This window comes from Lemur catta, chromosome Y, assembly GCF_020740605.2.
Source record: "Lemur catta isolate mLemCat1 chromosome Y, mLemCat1.pri, whole genome shotgun sequence".
In the NCBI taxonomy this organism is placed as follows: Eukaryota; Metazoa; Chordata; class Mammalia; order Primates; family Lemuridae; genus Lemur; species Lemur catta.
In genome coordinates, this window is record NC_059156.1 from 851,699 (window position 1) to 869,741 (window position 18,043).

The following is an 18,043-nucleotide window of genomic DNA, read 5'->3' on the forward strand; positions in this document are numbered from 1 at the left end:
CATGGAGGAGCTTTCGAGTAAACACATCCATTTCGGGGATGAAGCCAAGGAAAATGAATTTGGGGAGACATTTTGTTTGGGTTAATACGATATAGAGCCAGGATGAGGGTGAGGTAAGGGAAGTGTCCAGGGTGCAAATTTTCAGGGCACTCTTGCTCTCAGGATGAATGTTGCACTGCGTGAATCTGAGCTCCCTTAAGTTTTGAGCTGCAGGTGCCTGGCTCGCCTCGCCCTCTCCCTGGCCTTGCTGGGCTCCGTCTATGTGGTTTACAGTTCTGTGCAGCTGTGTCATTGCTAGCCATCCAGATACAGGAATGGCTCCCAGTGACACACCTGCTGCCCTCTCTGAGAGCCGCACTGGCGTCTACCTGAACTGCCCTACCCTCCCCAGCCATGGGACGGTTCCAATAGCAAAGGACTAGCAGAGTTTTAGAGGAACAGAGCCGGAAGCTAGTCTGTGACAATTCTTTTCATCATAAAACACATAGCATTGTTAGAGAAGGCTTGGCTTTCTCAACTAAATCTGTTTAAAAGGGAAATTCTCTCCTGCAAGGAATATGCCTGTACTCTAAGTGCAGCAGATGCAATTATAAATGCACCATACATTTTTGGAGGGGCTCACATGAAATAGAATTGATCTGAATTCTTCCTGTTTGTAAGGACATAAACCTGTCATAGCATCACAAAGAGAAAGTTCACCTGTGTACGAAATATCTTTCTACTCTTCCTACAGAAAATATGTTATAAAACTGAAGAAGTGATAAAAGGGTATACAACAGAAAAATGGAGGCAAAAATAGTATTACAGAGGTGTTTCAAACAGTTCATTGAAACATTTTTCTTATGGATTTTGTTGAAGTTTATGTCATTAGCCTAATTTTAAAATTTATAACTTGTGATGCATTTCTCACTGAAATAAATATTTATTTTTGCACCTAATTTTTTTTTTTTTTTTTTTTTTGAGACAGAGTCTTGCTCTGTTGCCCAGGCTACAGTGCCGTGGCATTAACCCAGCTCACAGTAACCTGGGCTCCTGGGCTCACTCCTGGGCTCAAGGAATCCTTCAGCCTTAGCCTCCCAAGCAGGTGGGCCTGCAGGCATGCACCACCATGTCCCGCTAATTTTTTCTGTATATTTTTAGTTGTCCAGCTAATTTCTATTTTTAGTAGAGACCAGGTCTCACTCTTGCTCAGTCTGGTCTCAAACTCCTGACCTTAAGCTGTCCTCCCACCTCGGCCTCCCAGAATGCTAGGATTATAGGCTTGAGCCACCACGCCTGGCCACTTTTGTATCTTTTGACATATTTAAGAAATGTGTTAAATACATGATTAATTGCTTGATATATTCCTCACCAGGGTGTCATTTCCATCACCAAATTCAATATAAAGCTGTTTTTCCTACTATTTATAACTTTTTACTATTTATCCATCTTCCATAACTGAGTAACAGCAGAGAATCAAATCAGAAGAGCATGGTTTCTGGATCTTTCATATACCCATGTGTGTTCATTCTTTAAGCTATAACCCTCTGTCTTGGACACATTACTCTTGTTTCTTTACTTCAGCGGTGCTCCAGTTTTCTAATATACTATAAGAGGTCATCAGTTAGAAAATTATTTTTCTTAAACTGCAGATTCTAAGGTGGAGTGTCCATTGCCAACATGGCCTCACTACTCTGCAAATTCCCTTCTCTGTGTGGTTCTGGGCTAAAGTTGTCCAACGAGATGGGAAGTAGTGGAGGGTCCTGTTGTCAAACACTATAATGGACACTGCAGAGGTGCCAGCATGTCCTCACCTGCCTCCCGCATCTGCCTGCGGGCTCTGCTGGCTCAGAGCAGCCCCCAGCCCTTGTTCGGTCACTGGGCCCACTGAAGCTGCAGCTCCCACGCCCTGTGCCTCAAGCTCCCCTTTGGCGGATGGCTGGCAGCCACACCTATGTCGCTTACTGGCTTTTCTCCAAGCTCCAGCTGGTACCCTGCACAAGGGCTTCAGTTGGATGGGATTAGGCACGGATTCCCTCTGAACTTCCCTCTGAACTTTCCCCAGCGACTCCTGAACTCATGGAAACTCTCCTTCCTTATCCCTGTGCCTGGGAGTTGCTCTGATTTCCTGACTGAGCCCTAACTGATCCTTTTTTTCCCCTGAGGGTGTGATCCTAGGGGAAAAAAAGACAAGGAAAATAGCTGACATTTTTCACTAGAGAAGATGGGAAAATCATGTCACCAAACCACCAGCTGGGCTACCAGTGGGTCCTTGGCAGTAATCACAAACATCAGCTAGTGTCATGGTAAGGGCCCAGGGCACATTGTTTGATGTGCTCATATTGGTTTCCCTGCCTCCAGATGTCCCTTTGTCACTTGCCATCACCTTGTTGGTAACTAGGATGAATACATTAAGAGCTTCCATTGGCATCATGAAATTTTAAGATGTGAAAATTAATCACTAACTTTGATTGTAAAAAAATTTTCTGAAAATGAAATGTTTCTATTGCTTTTACTAGTCAGATTAGGTTACGCTGTGCTGCAGTAATGAATAAAATCTCCATGTCTAAAACATAAGAGCCGATTGGTTGGTCATGCAAATCCACAGCAGATCAAGTGGCTTTCTAAGGCAGCTCCCTTCCAAGTGGTGACTCAAGGATCCCATCTGTTTGCATCTTGTAACTGTGCCACCTGGGACATATGGTGTACACACGCATTTCTCCGTGTGCACCTGTACATTTCTATACATGAACACATGCGTCTCTATGTGTGTATCCATGCATTTCTGTCAGTGAATACATGCATTTCTGTGTGTGTACAGACATGTGCAACAGCAATTTTACAGGAACCCAAAACTGAAAACCATCTAAATGTCTACAACAGCAAAATGGATTAGTTAGTTTGGGAATATATATTATTCAATGAAGAAAATGAGCAACAAGAGTGAATCTCCCAACTAAATGAGGAGTGAAAGAAGGCACACACAGAATATAAACTGTCTACGTTGATAGCTTAGAAATGGAAAAAACAAAGTTTAGAAATAGAAAAAATTAAGCAGTGTTAAATGGCAGAGGGAGAATAATTGTTGCATTCTGCAAGGAAAGGGGCCATGGGGAGCTTCTGATGTTCAGGTGATGTTCTATTTCTTTTATTGTGTTTTATTGTATTGCATTGTATTTATTTTATTTTTTGAGACAGGATCTTGCTCTGTGGCTCAGGCTGGTGTACAATGTCATGGTCATAGCTTGTAACCTGAAACTCCTAGGACCAGGTGATCCTCTTGCCTCAGCCTCCCAAGTAGCTAGGACTATAGGCTATGTGCCACCACTCTGGCTATTCTTAAAAAAATTTTTTTGTAGAGACAGGGTCCCATTATGCTGCCCAGGCTGGTCTCAAACTCTTGGCCTTAAGCGATCCTCCTGTCTTGGCCTCCCAAAGCTCTGAGATTACAAGAGTGAGAAACTTTGACCAGCCAGTGTTCTTTTCTTGATCTGAGTGATGATTTCATAGGTGTTCACTTTATAGTAATTAATTATACCATACATTTGTTTTATTCACTTTTATGAATTGCATTATACTTCAAAATTATAATGGCTAAAAATATTCAAACCTATAAATCATACTAAATAGCACTCATGGTCATTGCATTCCAAAGAACTATTTGCTTTAGCCTAGCACAGTGCTAATCACATATTGTACACTTTTAAAACTAAATAACACTCTTATCGTAAAATTTAAATGTGATTCAAGTGACCAAAACTCTATTTATACAAAGCTTTTCCAGGAACACTATCACAAAGTATTGCTGTACATTATTTACATCTCTAATATTTATGTTAAATATGGGTATCACCTTCTACAAAGGCTAATGTATAAGTATTTTAATATTTTTAACTAATTCAACTGCTTCTGCAGAATTATTACAAAAGAGATAAATGGCAATTTCCATGTAGAAGATCCAGGAGAAAAATGAGCACATCGGGGAGAGCCCTTGGAGGGATGGCAGGTAGATTTGCCTAAAGAGGAAAGGCTGGACTCATTGCCAATGTGGAAAAAAGATGCTGCACAAGGCAGGCTGAGCAACGCTGGTGCCACCTTTCCCTCCTCAGTCTTGGCTTCTGTTCCTCTTTAAAATCGCCTGGTCTGGGCATTCCCAGCTGCTGCAGCCCTGCCATTCCCCTTGATGGAAGGCTAACCCGTCGAGCTGCGGCATTCCCTCCCAGCTGGCTAACCCTTCCCGTGGAAGAGTCTCCCTCGCAGGCCTTCCCAGCAACTCATCCTCTTCCAACTTCCCTCCCCAAACACATCACAGAAACTCCTCAGGCCAAAATTTCCAGCTGCCCAAGTTCTCACAGATGGTAAGAACTCTTTAGAAACCCCTCTTAGCTATTGCCAAATTGTTACCTCCCCTAATTTTTCAGCCACCCTGAAGATAAGAACTAGCCATGTAATCATTTCCCAACAGCTAATCACTCTGGCCAGCATTTCTTTCCCTCCAGAAACCACAGCCCTTTCTCTGCTCTAGCTCTTCCCAGCTGAGCATGTGAATGCTTCCACAGTCCTACACTGGGCAGAAGGTGGTGTTTTCATCTATTCCCGTAGTTCTCAAAATTCATCACTGGATTTGCAATAACAGTGTAAGAGTCAGTATGAATGTGTAGAAATCCAAATCTGCCTAAGTCAGTCATAGAGAAGAAATGAGGATCTACTGCACCAGAAGGCCTGTTTTTTTTCTGTCATATGCATCCCAGAAACAAATGTATTAGAAGGTAAATACTGCTTCTCCACATTGAAATCATGAAAGGAATTTGATTTTAAGAGGATCAGGGGTATAGTCCTTGGCCACATTATTGGATGGATTCATCCAACTCATGAGTTTAGTATGACTATGTGTGAGCAACAGTGATCAGCACGGATGTGCTTAGAGCATCAAGGAGTTTATAGTCCTAGTAAGAGAAAAGATAGCTATAAACTAACTGTAATGCAACACAGCATATGGTGAAGGCAAGGGGATGTGCAATAGAAAGTCAGAAGATGCCTAAGAACAGACTCTCAACTGGGAACACAAACAACCTTGCTCTGACACAGTTGAGAAGATTGTTCGCTGCAACCTCCAGGTCCAAAAAGATCCCCTTCCTCCTCATCTTCTGAGAGTTCATAAATCTTCAAAAACTTATAGCCCCACCTTTTAAGCTCATGATGTCCTAAGCATTTTACATGCATTGTCATATTTAATCCACACAAAATCTAAACATGTGCCATTATTTCCCCAGTTTTATGGATTGGAAGGTGGCTGCTTAAAGGGATTGAGTTTCCCCTGTTTACCCAGCTAGTGACAGAATCGGACTCAATCCCCAGAACCAGAGGTTTTACCACACTCTGTATGTAGCCTGTCCATCAAACGTCAGCCCTACATAAGACAACAGAACAAAGAAGCTATTTTAAGGATAACAAGTTTTTTTTTTTTAAAGCCTTTAGTACCAGTCACAGGATAAAATTACACTGTTGCACCCTTGCTCACTAATTCAGTATGAGGTATACAGCACAGAGGAGTAAGCACTGACCAATAGGGAGAGACATAGGAAACAGGCTCCAAAGTCTTGCAGCATGTATTAATAATAGGAGAAGGGATAAAAATATAAGTGTACATAAATAATAAAAGCTAAGAAGCAAGGAGAAAAAGAGAAAGAGAACCCACAGTAATTTGGAAGTTTTAAAAAGGCTGAGGTGAAATTTGTCCTCTTAGTTATTTTTTATTAAGATATTAAAAGACTTGTAGAGGGAATGTTTTAGGTACCTAAGAAGTAGATTATCTATCATGCCCTATTGAAACATCATTTTATACATGTGCCTGCTAATTTGAAATAATTTTTATCTGTTCATAAAGTTAATCCCATAAACACTGAGTCCCATTGTTAACTTAAGGACTTATTAAATGATCAACTACTTTATGTTTAAAAAGCGTTTTTTTCTAAAATTTCTTTAATTTAGATGTCTTTTTGATCAGGCAAAATATGAAAATTGTAAGTTGCATTAAAAATATTTTATAGGCTGGGCACAGTGGCTCACACTTGTAATCTTAGCACTTTGGGAGGCCAAGGTAGGAGGATCACTTGAGGCCAGGAGTTCAAGACCAGCCTGAGCAAGATTAAGACTCCCATTCCTATACAAAATAGAAAAATTAGCCAGGCATAGGGTGTGTGCACACCAGCTACTGGGGAGGCTGAGGCAGGAGGATCGCTTGATCCCAGGAGTTTGTGATTGCAGTGAGCTATGATGACACCACTGTGCTGTAGCCTGGGTGACAGAGGGAGACCTTGTCTCAAAAAAAGATGTGTATGTATACACACACACACACACACACACACACACACACACACACACTCATATATTTTATAGAGTCATGGCCGTCTAAGAGCCCTGTGCACGGTCTTTGCCTAATGCAATCTGAAGGGTACTGCCATCATTCCCCCACAGTGCTCACCAGGCGGGAAAATGCCCCGTCCCTCCTTTGGCACTCACAGCCCTTGGGCGGTGCCCTCGCTGCTGCTCTCTTGGGCTCGGTGGGCACACAGGGTGAAGAGAGACACTCGGGGTTGCCCATCACTGGTCCCTCCGGGAGGCCAGGAAAGCCCAGGGGAGGTCTCTGCAGCAAGGGCCCCTCGGATTGCAGCACCTACGTGGCCACGCGAGACCTAGACTGAACCCCAGACTTCTGTACCGCCTAAGCCCCTCAGGAAACCGGATCTGGGAACCACTGGTAATAACATTCTTCTGGGCTATTTCTCTCTAGGAATACAGAGAAAGGCTGGTTGCTACTGAGCTCTAGTTTCTGTAAATTTTGAAACTCTGCCCTTTGGGACTTGAGAGTGCAGAGCAAATTCCTGCTGCATGTTCCAGGGAAGCACCTTCAAATTATTCAATCTGAAAGTAACCCAGAAGACGAATATGAACAGCAGGAAGGATTTTATTAAATAAAAATGTCAATTTTCATTTCCTTTTATCCCTATAACCATAGTCTTTAGATAAAAATAAAATGAAATAAAACAAAATAAAATAAAATGCAAGGAAAGACTGCCAGGCAAGAAAGGACACAAGGGCAACCCACTAAAATGAGTGACTTTGCTCTGTTCTGGGGAAGGACATGAAGCCTATCAGCTTGATTTGGCTCACTTCAGGCTGTATCAGTTGAATTCCTTCTGTGTGGCAAGGGGTGTATTTAATGTCAAAAAGGATGGAGGTGCACATAAGGGGGAGAAAGAGGGACAGTACTTATGCCACACATATTTAACATACAGAAAAGCTTTACCTTACCATAGGAGGGAACTTCAAAAACAACACCACTGCATACAAAGTTTCCAGGGTACAAAGTTTCAGTTAGGCAGGAAGAATACATTCTAGAGATCTATCAGACAGCTTAGTGATTACATAGTTAACAATAATGTATCACATACTTAACAATTGCTAATAGAGTAGATCATAAGTGTTTGCACCAAGAAAAAAACAAGTACATGTGGTGATGGAAATGTTAATTAGCTTAATTGTGGTAATCATTTCACCTGTATACATGTATCAAACCATCACGCTGTACACCATAAATGCATACAATGTTTTATTTGTCAATTATACCTTAATAAACCTGGATGGGTCAGGGGGAAACAAAGGGAACTTTTTTAAGCCACCAAGGATTTATCCTTTCTTCTCAGAAAGTAAGACCTTTCCATCTAAATAAGGGAATTTGTGTATGAAGAATTGCATTAATTCACTTATTCAACAAATATTTATAAAGCACCCACTACACCTGAGGCCTAGAATAGTTGGGAATACATCAATGAGCACATAAACACAAATCACTTCTTTATGCAGCTGATATTGTAATGCAACTTTTGAAATAACTAAATGATGTAACATATTCAATGATGAGTGAGTGTCATAGAGGAGAAAAAAGCAGGGCATGGGGTCAGGGAAGGCCTCATGAGGGACATATTTGAGCAAAGACTTTGAAGGAAGCAAGGGACCAAGTCCTGTGGGTGTCTAAGTGTTCCAGGCAAACAGACTAGCAAGGGCCTGTCTATGTGTTGAGAAACAGCAAGGAACCCAGTGAATCTAGGAAAAAGTCAGCAAGGGGAAAGCGAGGCAGGAGGATTGCTTTAGCCCAGGAGTTCAAGGCTGCAGTGAACTATGATCTCACCATTGAACACCAGCCTGGATGACAGAGTGAGACCTTGTCTCTACAAAGAAAAGACTGAAAAAAGAAAGAAAGAAATCATTACGTAAGGCCAAATATCAGATTACAGACCAGACACTGGGAAGGAAGAAATGAAAAAGATACCAAATACTCTGCCTATGTTAGTAAGTGCTTACCTACACAGGTACCTAGCCCCTGCCTGCACAGTTCACCACATCTGAATTTGAAACAGTCCTTGTCCAATCTGATATGGCACTGTGGCCACCCGATTTTTAAGGGCACCAGGCCCTGCCTATCCGCCACCTGATTGCCCCATTTGTTTCTGCTGCTGGGGTGGATTTCCAGGAAAGAAGGCACAGCCGCCGTGGTAAGCAAAACAGGCTGGGTAGTCATGCAGGGGCAGTGTGTGTGTGTGTGTGGGGGGGGGGGGGTGTCCTCAGCACACAGCCCTGAAGCAAACAGTCCAGTTTTCTTTGTCTAGCGTACCCTGGAGCAGCTGTTCATCAGGTAAACACCTGTCCCCTCCAAAGTACAGTGGTGAATTTGCCACATGCTATATGTGTCTTGGGGTTGTCACTGCAACCCTCTGAACCTTAGTTTGCTCCTCCAAAAATGGGGTGGTCAGAAGATAAACCTCAAAGCAGTCTTGTAGGGACTAAATGGTATGAGACATGGCAAATGGGTTCCTACAGAAAGGCTGCTGAGCCTGCTCTCATTGTTCACTTGTATTATTTTTCTCTCTCCCTTAGCTGAAAAAACTGCTTCATGCTTCAGTGGTCCATGTCCCTCTATGTTTGGAAAAAACACTTAAGTAAGCAAACCTACTTTTGCTTTTGTAAAGTACATTTCAGATTCCTTATAGCTGGTGTTTGTACTTGACACAGACAGAATGGGGGTCCCCGGCTGCTGGAAGAGAGGACCCAGGCCCATGTACATATCTGGGAAGGTTCTGGTTGGGGTCCGTTCGTTTAACACACATATATTAAGCACCTAATTTGCGTAGTCACTTGTGTAAATCTTTGGAATAATTTAATAAACAAAAGACAAAAATCCCTGGGCCTCAATTATATTTGGGGAGTTAGATGCTCACTGTAGACATCATAAGGTCATGTCCACAGAAGGTGGGCTGTGATTTCCTCAGGGTCTCCTCTAGGTGTGGGTGCACCCACACAAATCTTTACGAGAGTGACACAACCCAGGACCATCAAGAACATTTCATACATGCCGAAAAACGACTGGACAAAATTGAACATCCTCCCCATGACAAAAACTCTCATCAAAAATGACATAGAATAAATGCACCTCAATTCAACAAACACCATGTATGACAAACTCACAGCTAACAACACAGTAAATGGGAAATCATTGTCAGCTTTTCCACTGAGACCTGGAACAAGCCAAGGACAACTACTCTTGCTACTTCTACTCAACATAGTACCAGGTGTCCAACCCAGAGCAATTACAAAAGGAAATAAAAAAGCATCCATAATGAAAACAAACAAGTTACACTGTCTGTTTTCAGACTCTATATCTGTGTATAGAAAACTTTAAAAAAAACTCTACATAAACACTTTTAAACTAATGAGCAAATTCAGTAAATTTGCAGAGGACAAAATCAACATGCAAAAGGGACTACAATTATTATATGCTAAAAATGAATTATCTGAAAAAGAAATCACAATAGCTAAAAAAAAACTTAGAAATAATTTTAACCAAAAAAGTGAAACATCCATCCGCATGCTCAAAACTAAAGAACATTGAGATAAGAAATTGAAGAAACAAGGCCGGGCACGGTGGCTCACACCTGTAATCCTAGCACTCTGGGAGGCCGAGGCGGGTGGATTGCTCAAGGTCAGGAGTTCGAGACCAGCCTGAGCAACAGCAAGACCCCGTCTCTACTAAAAATAGAAAGAAATTATCTGGCCAACTAAAATATATATAGAAAAAAAATTAGCTGGGCATGGTGGTGCATGCCTGTAGTCCCAGCTACTCGGGAGGCTGAGGCAGTAGGATCGCTTAAGCCCAGGAGTTTGAGGTTGCTGTGAGCTAGGCTGACGCCACCGCACTCACTCTATCCAGGGCAACAAAGCGACACTCTGTCTCAAAAAAAAAAAAAAAAAAAGAAAAGAAAAAGAAAAAGAAATTGAAGAAACAATAATAAGTGAAAAGATATCCCTTCATCATCAATTGGCAGAATATTGTTAAAATGTCTATACTACACAAACTAATCTAAAGATTCAATGCAATCTCCATCAAATATGAAGCGATATTCTTCACTGAACCCCCCCCCCAATTTTTTTTTTTTTTTTGAGACAGAGTCTTGCTCTGTTGCCTGGACTAAAGTGCCGTGGTGTCAGCCTAGCTCACAGCAACCTCAAACTCCTGGGCTCAAGCAATCCTACTGCCTCAGCCTCCAGAGTAGCTGGGACTACAGGCATGTGCCACCATGCCCGGCTAATTTTGTATATATATATTTTTTAGCGGTCCAGATCATTTCTTTCTATTTTTAGTAGAGATGGGTTCTTGCTCAGACTGGTCTCGAACTACTGACCTAGAGCGATCCTCCTGCCTTGGCCTCCCAGAGTGCTAGGATTACAGGCGTGAGCCACCGTGCCCGGCCAGAAAACACAAAAAAATTTTAAAATTTCTATATTACTACAAAAGAATCTGAATAGTATAAGAAATATAGCAAAAACAACAAAGCTTAAGTCATCACACTACTTCACTTTGAAATATGCTATAAAGCTATAGTAACCCAGGCAGTATGGAATTGGCAAAACAACAACAAAACCAAACACATAGGCCAATGGAGAATAGGGAGTCCAGAAATAAATCTGAGCATTTAACACTAGCGGATTTTAGACGAAGGTGACAAGAAAACACAATGGGGAATGAATAGTTTCTTGAAAATGATATCAGAAAAACTGGATATCCACATGCAGAACAATGACACAAGACCCCTATCTCACAGCATATATAAAAAGTAGCTCAAAATGCATTAAAAACTTAGGCCAGGCGCGGTGGCTCACACCTGTAATCCTAGCACTCTGGGAGGCCGAGGCGGGTGGATCACTAAAGGTCAGGAGTTCAAGACCAGCCTGAGCAAGGTAGAGACCCCATCTCTACTAAAAATAGAAAGAAATGATCTGGCCAACTAAAAAATATATATAGAAAAAATTAGCCATGCATGGTGGCACATGCCTGTAGTCCCAGCTACCCGGGAGGCTGAGGCAGTGGGATCGCTTAAGCCCAGGAGTTTGAGGTTGCTGTGAGCTAGGCTGACGCCACGGCACTCACTCTAGCCCAGGCAACAAAGCAAGATTTTGTCTCAAAAAATAATAATAATAATAAAAAATAAAAAAACTTAAATGTCAGACCTGAAACTCTGAAACTGCTGTAAGAAAACATAGGACGATAAGTTCATAACATTGGTCTGGACAAAAATTTTTTGCATTTAATCTCAAAATCCCAGGCAACAAAAGTAAATATAGACAAATTAGATTACTTCAAACTAAAACATTTCTACACAACGTGAGATGAAATCAACAGAATGATAAGACAACATATACACAGGAGAAAATATTTGCAAATTATACACCTAATAAGGGATTAATATCCAAAATATGAGAAACACAACTATAAAATAAAACTACAGTAACTATCTAAGAAAATGTGCAAAAGATCTAAATAGACATTTCTTAAATGACAGGAGATATACAAATGGCCAAAAAATATTTTTAAAAATTGCCCCACATCAATGATCATCAGAGAAAGACAAATCTAAAGCACACTATCAACTCACTCCTGTTAGAATGACTAGTATTAGTAATACAGAAGACAGTAAGTGTTGGAAAAGATGGACAGAAAAGGGAACACTTGCATGCTGTTGACGTGACTGTAAAGCAGTAAAGGCATTATGTAAAATGGTATGGAGATTATTCAAAAAATTAAAACTGTCATATAATGCAGTAGTCACACTATTATTAGTCCGACAAATGAAACCAGCATATTGAAGAAACATCTGCACTCCCATGTTTATTGTAGCCCTATTCACAATAACCAAGATATGGAATCAACCCTAGTGTCCATCATTAAATTAATGGATAAAGGAAATATGGTCTATAAACAGAATTGAATACTGTTTAGCCATAAAAATAAAAATTCTGTCATTTTCTATCACATGGATGAAACTGCAGGACATCATATTAACTGAAAAGAGCCACATACAGAAATATAAACACCTGATGATCTCACTCTACTGTGGAATCTACATCAGCTTATCTCATTGAATTAGAAAGTAGAATGATATCACTAGAGGCTGAGGTTCTCAGGAGGGAGGGGCATTTGGGGAGATGTCTGTCAAAGGATACAATATACAGTTAGATAAGACAAATAAGTTCATGAGATCTATTGTACAGCCTGGTGACTAAAGTTAATGACATATCATCTTTGAAAAATGCTAAGACAATTGATGTTAATTGTTCTCACCACAAATAACTATGAGTTAATGTATTTACTATTTAGCTAGCATTAAGTATTTGACAATGTACATATTCTTAATAATGTTTTATGTGATAAATACAATTTCATTTGTCAATTTGAAATGAATTAATTTTAAAAATATCATGGTAGGACAGCAGTATTCCAAATACTGTATCTGTGACTATCATAAGCATAGCTAATCTGCATCAAAAATATGTAGATTTTGTGATATTTTCGTCATTGTACTTTTTAGTTACAAGTATAGGAACTCTGATATTTACCAGCATGTATAGGACCCTACACACAACATGGAAGGCGCCAATGTACGTTATGACTTTTACTTTAACTGTGAGTCACCTGAATTTCCTAATGGTGATGGTATGGAAAACACAAAAGTGGCAGGTGGTGCTAACAGTTCCATCTCTGGCCAGTCTGTGAATATAAAAAACAAGACTGCATCCAAAATCACTGAAGGAATGTTTCAAACCCAGACCTGCTAATACCTTTCAGATTTTTCTAGAGAGAATGAACAAGGACTTATCTATAGTTAGGTGACTAAGAATGAAAACAGTGGACTGTGAACTGCTCAAATTAAAATAAAGAAAGAAAAAATGAGAAATTCCCCAAGATTGCAGTATCAATCGGTAAAAGAAAAATCATACCAAATTTTTAAATCCAGAGATACCATTCTAAGTATACACACCCAAAAATAGAAGATTTTGCATAGAACCATAAGTTGTACAATACGTATTTCATTAAAAAAAACTAAATTTAAAATTTATCACTTACCATTAATTGTCTGAAGATTTCCAAGATGTTTAATCTTAGGAAATTTCCAAGTTCTGATGTGTTTCTGCACATACCATTTACAACATGTTATAATCTACTGATATTGAAGCTGTAACTATTCCAACTAACTTAATACTTACCACACTTTGGATTGGGGTCAAATAATATTTTCCTTTAAGAAACAATGACAAATAATGCTAACTGCCTGATTTAACTTTCTGTCTGGTCCATGGACACTGCATCCTTCCTATCTCAATGAGGTAATCATAATGTTTCATTTATACCCTATAAATTATTTCAAACTCTCCAGAAAGAAAGCAATTTCTCACATTAAAAATAATCCAAAATTCTCACCAAATCTAAAATGTACTGTGGGAAATGACATGGGGTGGGGGAGAACTGTAAGAAATCTGTTAGCCATAACACAGGAGAAGAACAGAAGGGTTGAGGTGCATGGGTAGCTGGAGATGAACATAAATAGACACCAAAAAACTGGAAATAATTAGGAATGAAAGAAGCAGAATTCCTATTTCTAAATTCAGATAGAATCAACTGTGTAGCCTGGGAAGAGATGTCTTCATTGCCCATGAAGATTCAGTGAAATTTCTACATGTGGCTATTGTCTATGTCTTACATGGAACCACAAACTCACTCCACCAAGAACACTTACTGCTATTTATGGAACATCTATTGAACACCTAGTGCTATCTTGTGTTTCTCTACTTACTATAAATGTCAAAATAACCTCCCCAGTTTTACCCAAACAAATTGGCCCAATAAAGTCAACCAACGTAGTTACGTGAATTTTAAAAAGTGAAAGAAATAACAACTAAAGGAAAATGAGCTCAAATAAGATTCTCTAATTAAGAAGAAAAAATGGAGTGTACAAATGAATACAACTTAATTTAATACACTCACTGTGGAATTACTTATATCTTCAAACTATTTTGTAAGCACTATTAAATTTCATAAAAATAATTCTTCTAATCTCTGAGCAGGTCAAATAAAGAATACTTTATGAACTTTGGAACGTGAAAATTACATATTAGGTCCAGCATAAGTAAGCGACAATTAAAAACACAGGATTTTCAGGAGGATATTTTGAACCAGGAGCCATGATTTTAGAGAAATGAATTCAACACAAAGAATAGAGAATATAATTACTGACAGAATCTTTGGGATTTCTGCTTTGGCAATAAATTATCAATAATTTTCAAATTACCTGTTTTGTTCCAATGTATTTCTTCTCTTCTCAAAACAGGTACACACTCACATAAACACAACTACTTTCTCCATAATCCTTTTACAACTAAAGTTTATCTTTATAGTCATATACTTTTATATTTGATTCCACGTAAATAAAAATAAAATATGTATTCATTCTGCAGGCCAGAAGGGTCACATGTTCAAATAAAAATGTAGGATAAAATCATATAGTCATTCATTCAAAAATGTATGGATTTTGAATACAGTCCTACATAATCTTCATTACAGCCACCATCATGACACTTTATCTACATAAAGAATAAAAACATAATATATGGAAATAATATTCTTCAAATTCTTTTAAGTTTAAAGCCTATTGGAATAACTCCCTATTGGAATAATTCACTAAAGATGTTCCATTATGTTAGCCTATAGGAATCGTTAACCATCTATCACATACAACTCTGAATAGGGTGGGATAGGTTAAGATTAGGGGCAGGATGACGATTCCTTATATGCACAACCCAAAACACAAACATGATTTTGTTTTATTAAAATCAATTCAGTTCACACATACTCTTTAAAAAAGCATTTCAAAGTCTACATTTACTACCTTAATATTCAATTGGAAAAACATTTCACTTCTAAAATTCAAATTGTTCCTAACTATAACACAGGAATATTACCCAGAACACCTATCTGACATTACTTACAACACTCCTATAAGTCAGTAACAAAAAAAATCTCTCCAGTTAGATTTTCTTCAGGCATCTTGCATTTCAGTGTCCTTCATACTCCCGAATATATGAATGATGCCCCCTAATTTAGAAGGACCTTCCATAGTTTTACTTCAGCCACAATTCACCACACACTTTCTCAGAAACACTCAGAATGAAGGTACAGCATTCAGTCTCCTAAATAATCTAAAATCTTAATGCAAAAAGTGTACTTTGAATGTAATTATAATTCACTATAAAGTTAATCCCCTGCTCCTTTTAGACATAAATATACATAAATTAACTATTTTAATTTTGGGTTGTCCTCTATAATCACATTCTACTTTAGAGTAACATCTGAAAGTATTAGTGCCTTAAGTGCTTTCTATTGTTATTCCTCTGCTGTGTATCTAGATTTGATTTTTGACTAAATATTTTTTAATCGTGGCATCACTAAACTATCTTTTAGTATAAATTCTGCTGTTTCTAATGTGTGTTTTTGAACAAATGTTTTTCTGCATTTATTAGACTCGTGGAATTCTCTCCAACCCAAGTTCTCTAAATTAAGTTTGAGCAAGTGATGAAAGGTTTTATTCCGCTATAAATTCTCTTGGGCACAGTAAGCTCTGTGATAGAAGTAACGGTATTGCACCACTCTTTACAGTTGCAATTTTTTTTCTCAGAATAAATACTCTGGTGAACTCTGAGACTTTTGTTTTCTGAAAGGTGTTATATAGTTGGTATATTTATATCAGTGTTACCCAGTATGACTCTCCGATGTAGAGTAATATGTGACAAGTTACTAAAGGCTTTCCCACAACCTTTATGATTGCATAATTTTGCTTAGGTATGAATTCTCTCATATGTAGTGAGGTAAGGGCATTAGGTAGAGGTTTTCCCAAATTCTTCACATTTGTAAGATTTCTCTTATATGAATTCTCTTATGTTTATAGAGGTTTGAGTACTGGTTAAAGACTCTGCCACATTGTTCATATTCATAGGATTTCTCTCCAGTATTAATTCTCTTATGTTTAGTAAGGTCTGACCATGAGATAAAATCTTTCCCACATGCTTCCTATTTGTGGGGTTTCTCTCCAGTATGAATTCTCTTAAGTGAAGTAAGGACTGAGCACCACTTAAAGGCTTTGCCACACTCTTCATATTTGTAGGGTTTCTTTTCTGTAAGAATTCTCTTATGTTTAGCAAAGTATGAACAAGAGTTAAAACCTTGGCCACATGCTTCACATTTGTAGGGTTTCTCTCCAGTATGAATTCTTTTATGTATACAAAGGTATGTGCATTGGTTAAAGGCTTTGCCACATTCCTCACATTTCTAGGGTTTCTCTCCTATATGAATTCTCTTATGTTTACTAAGGTATGAACAATAGTAAAAAGCTTTGCCACATACCTCACATTTGTAGGGTTTCCCTCCTTTATGAATTCTCTTATGTTTGGTAAGGCACAAACCACAGTTAAAAGCTTTGCCACATTCTTCACATTTATAGGGTTTCTCCGCATTATGAATTGTCTGATGTGTAGTAAGGCGTGACCACCACTTAAAAGCTTGACCACATTCTTCACATTTGTGAGGTTTCTCTCCAGTATGAATTTTCTTAAATTCAGTAACACGTGAACATTGTTTAAAGGCTTCCCCACTTTCTCTACAAAATTTCTCTACAGTATACCTCAATTTATGTCTATGTAGATTTGACAATTTTTCCAAGACTTTCAAACATTTATTACATTAGAATATTTTGGTGTGGGTAGTTGGTGAACATTAGTTAAGTCCATTATAACATCCGTTCTGCTGCTTACACTCACTGACACTTTCACAGTCTTTAATTAAGTTTAAATTTTCTAGGCCATCACTTCCATATCTTCTCAGTAGCATTTTACATATTTCTAAATGTAAACAGGTGAATACATGAAAGCATCTCTGACAAAGAACCAGAGATGAATATTTTAAATAACCGTCTAATGTTGAACGTTACAGAAATTTCAAAATCACAAAGGTGAAAATGATGACTTTGTATCTGGGACTATTTGTATACAAATATTTGGTATACAAAATTGTACTGTCAATACATTCAATTTAATAAAAATAATTCTTATAATGTCAGAACAGGCCAAACAAAAATACTTCATTAAGCTTAGAAAAAAATCATGTATTAATTGTAGCATGAGTAAGAGAGAATTAAAACCAAAGAATATTAAAACCAAAGAATATTCACGCTGAAATTTTGAAACAGGAGCCATAACATTTTAGAGAAATGAATTCAGTGTAAAACAAAATATAGGCTGGGCACAGTGGCTCACGCCTGTAATCCCAGCAATCTGGGAGGCCAAGGTGGGAGGATTGCTCGAGGTCAGGACTTCGAGACCAGACTGAGCAAGAGCGAGACCCCGTCTCTACTAAAAATATAGAAATAAATTAACTGGACAACTAAACATATATATAGAAAAAATGAGCCGGGCATGTTGGTCCATGCTTGTAGTCCCAGCTACTCAAGAGGCTGAGGCAGTAGGATTGCTTGAGCCGAAGAGTCTGAGGTTGCTGTGAGCTAGGCTGACGCCACGGCACTCTAGCCCGGAAAACAGAGCAAGACTGTCTCAAAAAAAAAAAAAAAAAAAAAAAAAAACACACACACATATATATATATGTATATATATGTGTGTGTATATG